Source organism: Herpailurus yagouaroundi, unplaced genomic scaffold, assembly GCF_014898765.1.
Source record: "Herpailurus yagouaroundi ecotype Mexico unplaced genomic scaffold, PumYag 194, whole genome shotgun sequence".
In the NCBI taxonomy this organism is placed as follows: domain Eukaryota; kingdom Metazoa; phylum Chordata; class Mammalia; order Carnivora; family Felidae; genus Herpailurus; species Herpailurus yagouaroundi.
In genome coordinates this window covers 2,329,849-2,339,468 of record NW_024412425.1, presented here as the reverse complement: position 1 = coordinate 2,339,468, position 9,620 = coordinate 2,329,849, and positions in this window count along the sequence as shown.

Sequence of the window (9,620 nt, the reverse complement as noted above, 5' to 3'; positions counted from 1 at the left end):
ATATTTGAATTATTTCTGCCATCTTGTTTTGTTTTTCCTTTAACATGTTTCTTGTTTCATTTATTCCCTTCTTGCCTTCTATGAGTTGACAATATTTTCTCTTGTACTATTTTTAAAATTAACTTATTTATAAGCTATTGATCTTTTTCAAGTGCAGATTCTCAAATGACACACAGTCTCCTTTTCGCAACAAATATTTTATTACAACTCTTTGCCTTCCTAAAATTAAGTTCACAGATAGTATAATCCCTCACCATTCATAATTTTTTAAAACTCAATATAATGCCCTAACGACATAAATAGGAACATTAATGGAAAGAAAATTGTAATACAAAAATGCCCAAGACAACTAACATATTGTTACACCTGTATATACACTTACCATAAACATTACAGCTACAAATGCAGACTTCTACACATATGTTGGTGATGTAAATACTGTAAGCAGTGTTGCCACCATTAATGTGATTTTTCCAAAATGACAAAGCTCATGATAAAGTTCTGAATAGAAAGTGCAATTTTGCCTCAACTGCCTTGGTAGTTACATACCTAGAAAATTTGGTATGTATTGAAACCATCTAAAAAAAAAACACACACTGTGTTTATATGTAAAATAGGCTATAGGCTCAGGTAATCATTAGCAGGTTTTCACCTATTTAAATATCCAGCAGGATATTAAAAAACTGTGGTGGTGTGGGACAATTCTTCATTTACAAGAATGTTTTTTGCATTTCAGGACATCAGCATTTGTGGGCTCCCCACATTTAATGGCAGCAGTTGTCCCACAAATGTCCAGCTCCTCATTCTTGGATTGGTTTCACCCTTACTGAGAATCCCTGACCTTCATGAATGTTCAGTAATGTATTCAAAAGAAAGAGAGGGCACACAAGCAGCAGGGGCGGGAGTATGGGGGGCAGAGAGGGAGGGAGAGAGAGAATCCCAAGCAGGCTCCATGCTGTCAGCACAAAGCCCAAAACGGTGCTCAAACTCACGAGCCATGAGATCATGCCCTGAGCCAAAATCAAGAGTCAGTCAGTTAACCATCTGGGCCACGAAGACTCCCCAGTATTTCATAAATTTCTATGTTTATTATTTCTTGTATGAGTTCTTCCTGGTTTCTCTTGTTTACTATTCTTGCACTTGTGGTTTCATGTTCATTCACACTTGTCCATTTATCTGATATATTCCTCACTCACAGTATCTTTATAATTTGGTCCCTCAAGCAGGTTTCTGCTTTCTTCTTACCTCCTCAGAATGGCTTCCTCTTGGTCAATCATCAATTAAGAATACCTTCATCTGCTACAAACTATAAACCAGGGCAACTTTTCTTATATAACAAAAAAAAATCTGCGGAGAGACACCCCAGGCTGGAACAACATAACCACGATGTCATCTGTGTCCCAGGCTCCACTATTTCTGCTCTGCCATCCTTAGTGTGAAGTGTAATTTGTCTTATGCCATGTCCCCAGATCCCTGGGCAGTAATTGTGGTTTTTTTTTACTCATACCCCCCTTTCTTGGGCAACATCCCACACTCTACTTCCATACCGAATTTCCCTTTCATTTCCCACTGGGGGATGCGGTGCCATGCAGAATTGATCCTTATGAGCCTGATGGCAAGGCCATCAGCATTCAAGTACAGCAGGTCTCTGTGGTACCAGCCTTGCACTGTGTGCCTAGCACTGGCGGTGCCTGTGCCCAGCATCAGCAGCAACTGTTCTCCTTGGAGGGGTCTAATGGTTTAATTCCTGACCACATAGCCTCCAAGCCTCATTATCTGGCCCTCATACACAGAGTGAGTTATTCAGTATCTTTTAACAAATCCTGTTTGGGGTTAAAATTAGCAAGAGTAGGTTGTTCTGTTTGCATCCAAGTACTGTGACTGGTACAAAGAAGTGGCATTGGATGTGGTAGCAAGCAGCAGACCTTAAGGAAATGAGATTATGGGACTGTTTTTGTGGCCTGGTTGGATTTAAAGGCCAGCAGAGACCAAGAAAAACAATTAACAGCTAGAAATAAGGTGGTTACAGTTAAGGGCAGCAGGGTCTGAAGGTTGATTAATGATAATTTAGGCTGGGACTAGGATGAGGCAAGTGAGATACTTGCCATGGGTGTAAAATGTAAAATCACACCAAAAAAATTCAGTAATCAAAATAAATAATATTTTAACGCAGTATTTTTTTTTCATTCAAAATTAGTACCCAAACGCCCCATGAACAAAATATCAGTATCATGCCAAGCCATATTGAAGCCTGAGGCTAAAAGAAAACATTAATACTGATTCTGTCTTTCTTTAAAATTTTGATATTTTGCACCCTACTCTCAATTTGACCCACAGGGACCATTAGCACTGAACGGACCACAAAGTCCAACTTGACCTGTACAGCAGTCAAAATCTAGCTCTGGTGGTGAAGGCCTTGCCCAGTTTCAAGCATGCCAGTAAGACCTGGAGAGTAGAAAATAGCAGCTTTTTAGCTGCATTGGTAAGACAAATGAATGACGGCGGTAGGAAATAAAGCCCCAATTACACAGAGACTTGTATTTTCATGGGCTTTCTGCTGCCAGATGTCAGGGTATCTCTCCTCCCAGGGTGAAAGAAAAGTTCCTGAACTTCCCACCATATATCTGTTAAGACAGAGGGACAATGCTTGTTTTCTTTGGATTTTGGAGAGCAGCATGGTTGGGTCTATTTACTCTGTGCTTCATAAGGCTATATGGTCTGAGTGGGACTCAGAGAAAGAGAAGGCTTTGCAGATGGTCCAGGCTGCAATACAAGCTCTTTGACCACTTGGTCCTTAATCAAGGATCCAATGGTATTGAGAATGTCTGTAGCCAATCAGGATGCTGAAGGAGTTTGTGGAAATCCCAAGTAGGAGACACTATGGCAGAGGCCCCTAGGATTTTGGAGTAGATCCACACTCACTTTGATAAGAAATTATCATCCTTTTTTGTGAAATAGCTCTTGCCTTGCATTGGGTCCCTGGTAGAGACTACACACCTATTTATGGTACACAGACAACTGCAACCTGGGTCCATATTATAAGCAGAATGTCATCTGGTCTACCATGTTATTAAGGCAGGATCAACAACATTTCATCAAGTGGAGGGTTATAAATAGGACAGGCCCAAGCAAGTCCTAAAATGTCTCATACCCCCAGTGTGTGTACTCTCATTGCTACTTCTGCCTCTCTCAGAGCTACAGATTCATGAAGAGTTCTGTATGACCAGTTGCAAAAAGTTGAGCCTGATCTCTAGATAATGGCACGATATGCTGACAACCACTAGAAATATACTGCTGGAGATTTGCAGCCCCTCATAGGGAGTTTTATAGACTGATTGGGAAGGGAAATTCACCCAATGGCCAGAACTGGGAGAGCTAAATCTCATGTGTGTTCTACATTTAAAAAAGACAGCATGAGGTGTCTACACTGATTCATATCCAGAGGTTAGTTTTGAGGATAAATGACTTGAAAAGAGCACACTTGGGAGTACTGATAGCGAGTGCATTTGGGAAGAAGTATGTGGAAGGACCCTTTGGAATGTATCGAGAGAGTAAGAATATTTGTATCTCTTCTCTTTGTCTTACCTCTGTAGAAGTGTTTTGTGATTAAGAGGTGAGGATGACATGCTCTGTGGATATTAGCTTCATCCAGCCACCCCAATGCTTGCTCATTGGGTTCATGAACCATATAGTTATTCACAGTATTAACAATGTGGATTTACCCTTACTAAGGATTACCTCACTACTGTCAGTTTGCTATAGTATCCAACCATGAGCAACAGGATTATGTCATCACCATGTTGACCAGTCAGCTAGATTTCTTCCACTATGAAAGAGGTGATGATTTTTTTTCTCCTTACTGGGGTAGATACTCCTTGGAAATTAAATTTGTTGCCAGTTATAGATATTATGAATTCCTTATGATCATGCTTCCCACATAACATTACTTTGGACCAAAGAGCTTCTTTTATAGTGAAAAAAGTAAAGCAATGGGTTGATGCTCTTGAGATTTGCTGGTTTTATTCAGTGCCTCATCACCCACAAAGCTCAGACATTTTAGAGCTCTACTATTCTAAAACTGTTAAAAACTGAAAAAGAGTACCATCTAGAAGACCATACCTTGCAAAGGTGGGTATTGCCCTCACATCCAGTACATGGTCTCATCAGAACCAATATGTGGCATTTTTTTAGGGTCTGGGTACCCAAAATGGAGACTGGGATAGCACCTATTAGTATTAACACCTAATTATCTACCACTAAAATATTTGCTCCCTCCTATTTAAAAAATTACCATCTATGGGCTTTGCTGGTGAGGTCTTAATATTCAAGGAGAAACTATTCCCTCATATTTATTCCATTGAATTCGAAATTGAGAGTGCCATATAGCCATTTTGGTGTCCTCAAAATCACTGAGTAACATGATATAAAGAGGGTTCAGCATTTAATGATTAATTCTGATTTGCACAAGGAAATAATGTTCCTGCTACCCAAAAGGCAGGTAACAGGTTTTCCAGGTAGTTTTAAAAGGTTATTGGCTCGGGGCGCCTGGGTGGCTCAGTCGGTTGAGCTTCCGACTTTGGCTCAGGTCATGATCTCACAGCCTGTAAATTCAAGCCCTGTGTTGGGCTCTGTGCTGACAGCTCAGAGCCTGGAACCTGCTTCAGATTCTGTGTCTCCCTCTCTCTCTGTCCCTTCCCTGCTCATGTTCTATCTCTCTGTCTCAAAAAGAAATAAAAACATTAAAAAAAAAAAAAAGGTTATTGGCTCTACCTATATTTTCTTTCATACTTTGTCTTCTACAGATTCATAATGTATTAGAAATTTATTATTACCTGTCACCCATCCCCCTATTATTTTATAAGGGGCATATTATTTATATCTTTAAAAAAATTTTTTTATGTTTATTTATTTTGGAGAGAGAGAGAGGCAGAGTGTGAGCAGGGGAGGGGAAGAGAGAGAGAGGGAGACACAGAATCCGAAGTAGGTTCCAGGCTCTGAGCTGTCAGCACAGAGCCCGACATGGGGCTTGAACTCATGAATCGCGACATCATGACCTGAACCAAAGTCAGACACTTAACTGACTTAAAGCACGCCATATCTTTTTTTTTTTTTTCAATGTTTATTTATTTTTGGGACAGAGAGAGACAGAGCATGAACGGGGGAGGGGCAGAGAGAGAGGGAGACACAGAATCGGAAACAGGCTCCAGGCTCTGAGCCATCAGCCCAGAGCCCGACGTGGGGCTCGAACTCACGGACCGCGAGATCGTGACCTGGCTGAAGTCGGACGCTTAACCGACTGCGCCACCCAGGCGCCCCAAGCACGCCATATCTTAACCAATTATTCCACAAGATAGGATCGTGACAGAACCAGAAAATGAATGAACATCACCTAGAAATTCCAAATGTGAAGTTAGATGTATTGACTGTTACCTGGGATTCACTCTTTTGGAGACTGCATATTTTGATTTGTACAAGTTACAGTTGCATTATTTGAGGGAGCATTTTTGTTTATTTGCTTCTTTATTTGGTTTATGTTTGGAGGGAGAGTACATACTGATGTTGGGCAACAAAGGGATGGACTGTAGTGGGCATTAGTCATGCCTTCTGGCTGCCTGGCACATTTTGCACACCCTGTATTCACGGGGTTTACTACATTATGAGACCCATCTCCTGAAGCTCCTAACCAGAAACTCCCCTCAAGGTAAGGTACCCTTGGCTCAGAGAAGAATGATGTGGAGAATAAAGACATACATAGAACTGATTCTGCTGAGTGTCAAAAAGATGCACCAGAGGCCATAGTCCTAACTGCTATATCCCATATCTTTGTTAGCAATACAAGCTGTGGTACCTGTGCACAGTGGAGGTAGAAGTAGCAGTAGGCAATCTGGGCTACTGCAGAATCTTCCCAACTGATCTTGCTTTTTCGCTTGTCTTCTTCCCCTCAACTCATAAAAAGCAGCAAAAGGGATCCTGTTAAAAAGTTAATTAAATGATGTCACTCCTCTTTTCAAAATCCTCTATGGGTCTCATTCACAGTAAAAACTGATGTTCTTGGGGGTGCCTAGGTAGTTAAGTGTCTTGGTTAAGTGTCTGACTTACTGTGAATGGGTCTCATTCACAGTAAAAACTGATGTTCTTGGGGGTGCCTGGGTAGTTAAGTGCCTTGGTTAAGTGTCTGACTTCAGCTCAGGTCATGATCTCATAGTTCATGAGTTCAAGCCCCATGTCAGGCTCTGTGCTAACAGCTCAGAGCCTGGAGCCTACTTCAGATTCTGTGTCTCCCTCTCTCTCTGCCCTCCCCTGCTTGCATGCTCACTCTCTCTTTCTCTCTCTCTCTGTCAAAAATAAATAAACATTAAAAAAAAACTGATGTTCTTTTTTAAATTTTTTTAATTTATTTTTAAGACAGAGAGAGAGACAGAGCACGAGTGGGGATGGGGCAGAGAGAGAGGGAGACACAGAATCTGAAGCAGGCTCCAGGCTCTGAGCACAGAGTCTGACACAGGGTTCGAACTCACAAATTGTGAGATCATGACCTGAGCTGAAGTTGGACACTTAACCAACTGAGCCACCCAGGTGCCCCCAAAAACTGATGTTCTTAGAATGGTCTTCAAGGTCTGCAACCTGGCTCCCTCATCACCTCTTTGACCTCATCTCCTTATCATTTTTATCCTGGCTCACTCTACTCCCTCTGCACTGGATTCTTTGATATTCCTAAAAGTCTTTGTATCTGTGGTTCATTCTTTCTGGACACTCCCTAGACGCTCACATGATTCATATAATATTCATGTTTTATAATATTCATAGTATTGGCTACATAAGTTTCCTCTTCTATGAAATGCCTCTTTGTATCTTTTGCTGTATATGTATTGGGTTTGTTACGCTTTACTTTTTTTTAAGATTTTATTTTTAAGTAATCTCCACACCCAACGGGAGGCTCGAACGCACAACCCCAAGATCAAATGTCGTATGCTCCACCGACTGAGCCAGTCAGGTGCCCCTTGTTACGCTTTACTAAATGATTTGGAGTTGTTCCTGCTACCAGTCTCCTATAGGCTTGTATTCTATCTGTCCCAGTTTATAACTTACCTTTTCATTCTCTTTACTGTCATTTGAGGAACAGAAGTACTAATTTTAAGATAGTCAAATTTATTACTCTCATATTTCTTTTGTGTTCTGTTTAAGAAATCTATTACCATAAGGTCTAAAAAATATTTGCTGATTTTTTTTTACTAACAGTTTTATTAAAATTATGTTTTGACATTTGAATTATTAATCCTTCTAGGGTTGATTTTTTTCATATGGTGCCAAAACCATTTTCTTTATGGCTTTTGGCCTGTCCAGCTTCCCTTCATATGGCAATTTCTTCCTCTATGCTTTTTTTTAGAAAGCTTTGTATTTCAGTAAGGCTTTCAGTCATTACTCAAAATAACCATAGAATTCTCCTGACTTTCAAATTCTTTCTCTATAGGAATGTCCCCCTTTCTTCCTAATGTTGTTTGTGTGTATCTTCTCTATTTTTTTTTTTCATCTTTCTTAAAAAATGACTTCACTCTTTTACAGAGAACCAGCTCATGGTTTTATTATCTCTAGTAGGGTTTTTTTCCTATTTGGTTTATTAACATCTGCTTATCACATTGATTACTCCTTCCCAATTTCTTTGGGAGTATTTTTTTAAAGTTTATTTATTTATTTTAAGGGGGAGGGGGGAGAGCAAGCATGTGAGCAGGGGAGGGGCAGAGAGGGAGAGAATCCCAAGCAGGCTCCGCACTGTTAGTGTGGAGCCCAGTGGGATCCAATCCCACGAACCACAAGATCATGATCTGAGCCTTCATCAAGAGTCAGAGGCTTAACTGAATGATCCACCCAGGTGCCCCTCTTTGGGAGTATTTAATAGGACTTTAGTAGAATGTGATGGAATTAAAGCTTAGTTAATGTTTTCAGTCCTCCTGGCATCCTAATTTTAGGTTAGATTTTCTTCTGGATATCACTTTGGTCCATCCCTTAGATTTTTCATGTATATAGTACTATCATTTCCCTCTTCATTCTAAATAGTTCGCAACATCCCATATTATGTTGTCCTTAACCCAAGGGTTATTCAGATGTGTGTATTTTAATGTACATGCATTTGGAACATTTTACATATTCTGTTGTCTGTTGTTGGTTTCTATCTTCATTTTTATGTAGTCTGAGACACGGCATTATGTGATATCAGTTTGGGGGCTTTATGATGTCTTTTATGGCCTACTTTTTGGAGAATTTTTATGATTGTTCCATGTATGTTTGAAAAAATGTAATTTTCTGGTTAAAAATAAAAATAAAATGTAGATATATATCAAACAAATTAGCTATGTTATCCCAATATAGTCTTATACCTACTTTTCTTCTATTTGATCTGTTTCTGAAAGATATGTTAGTTACTGTGATTGTGAGTTCCTCAAAATTTCCCCGTTTTACCAGCTTTTGCTGTATATATTTCAGAGCTATATGGTTAGATAAATTTTATTAGTGTTGTATGCTCTTGGTAGCTGCATCTTATTAAAACATGGAACATCTCTGTTAATAGTGTTTGCTTTGAAATTTGTATAATCTAATACTATCAACACACCTGCTTTCTTCTTGATACTATGCCCTTGTAAATGATTCTTAAATTAATTTCCTTTTTAAATTTTTACTGTGAAATTTTCACACAAATACTAAAGAGATGAGAACATTATAATGAGCTTCATGTACCTATCAGCTGCTTTCATCATTTACCAACATTCTGTTATTTTTGTTTTATCCTTTTACCCTCCTCCATGAAGTTTTTCAAGCTGACATTTTGCTAGTATTCCCACATAAATCACTAAAAGGTTAAGTCTTCTGGTAAACATAATCATATTACCAACAAAATTAACCGTAATTCTTGGGCCTCTGGTAAAAATGTGCGTTCACTAATAGACTTCCACAGATTTTTCCTTAAACCAGTTTTGGGAGAAGAAAGACAAGCTGGTGAAAGCACAGTCCAACCCTGTAACTGGCCCAGTTTTGAAGCTAAAGCCCAGAGAGGGGCATAAATAGCCTGAAGACACCCAGCACGCCCACATCAGCGCTTAGGTCTGGTTCCCTCAAAACACTTCCCACCGCTGCGACTGCTAAAAGACTTTCAGTAGAACCTCCTACCACTGTCAGAACGTCCTGGCAGAAGCCAGTATTTAGCTGGGTTTGAAAGAATGTTTAGGAATTCGCCAGATGAAAGGAATTGTGTCTCTACAACCTCCCAGTCGTAAGCACCCCCGTGGACTTTAGGCTTCATTCACATAATAGTGACGTTGTTCTTAGATTTTAATTTACAAATAAACAAAAATAGCAGTTTCCCTTACGTGCTTTTCGTCACACGTTGACGATATTAAAAACTATTATTATTTTTGTAATTGTCGCTACTAATGGAAATGAATGAGGATTCGAGGCTCCATTTCCCTCCACCAGCCCTTTGGAAAGTGCCGTCTTGCCCTGGCGGCATCCCTCAGGAGAGAACTCGAAGACACCGACTAGCACCTTATATCCCCGGGGGGGTTTCCTCCCACAAAAGGCTAAACTACCCTGCCTGCAGCTGACTGCCCATTCTGACATCTATGTTG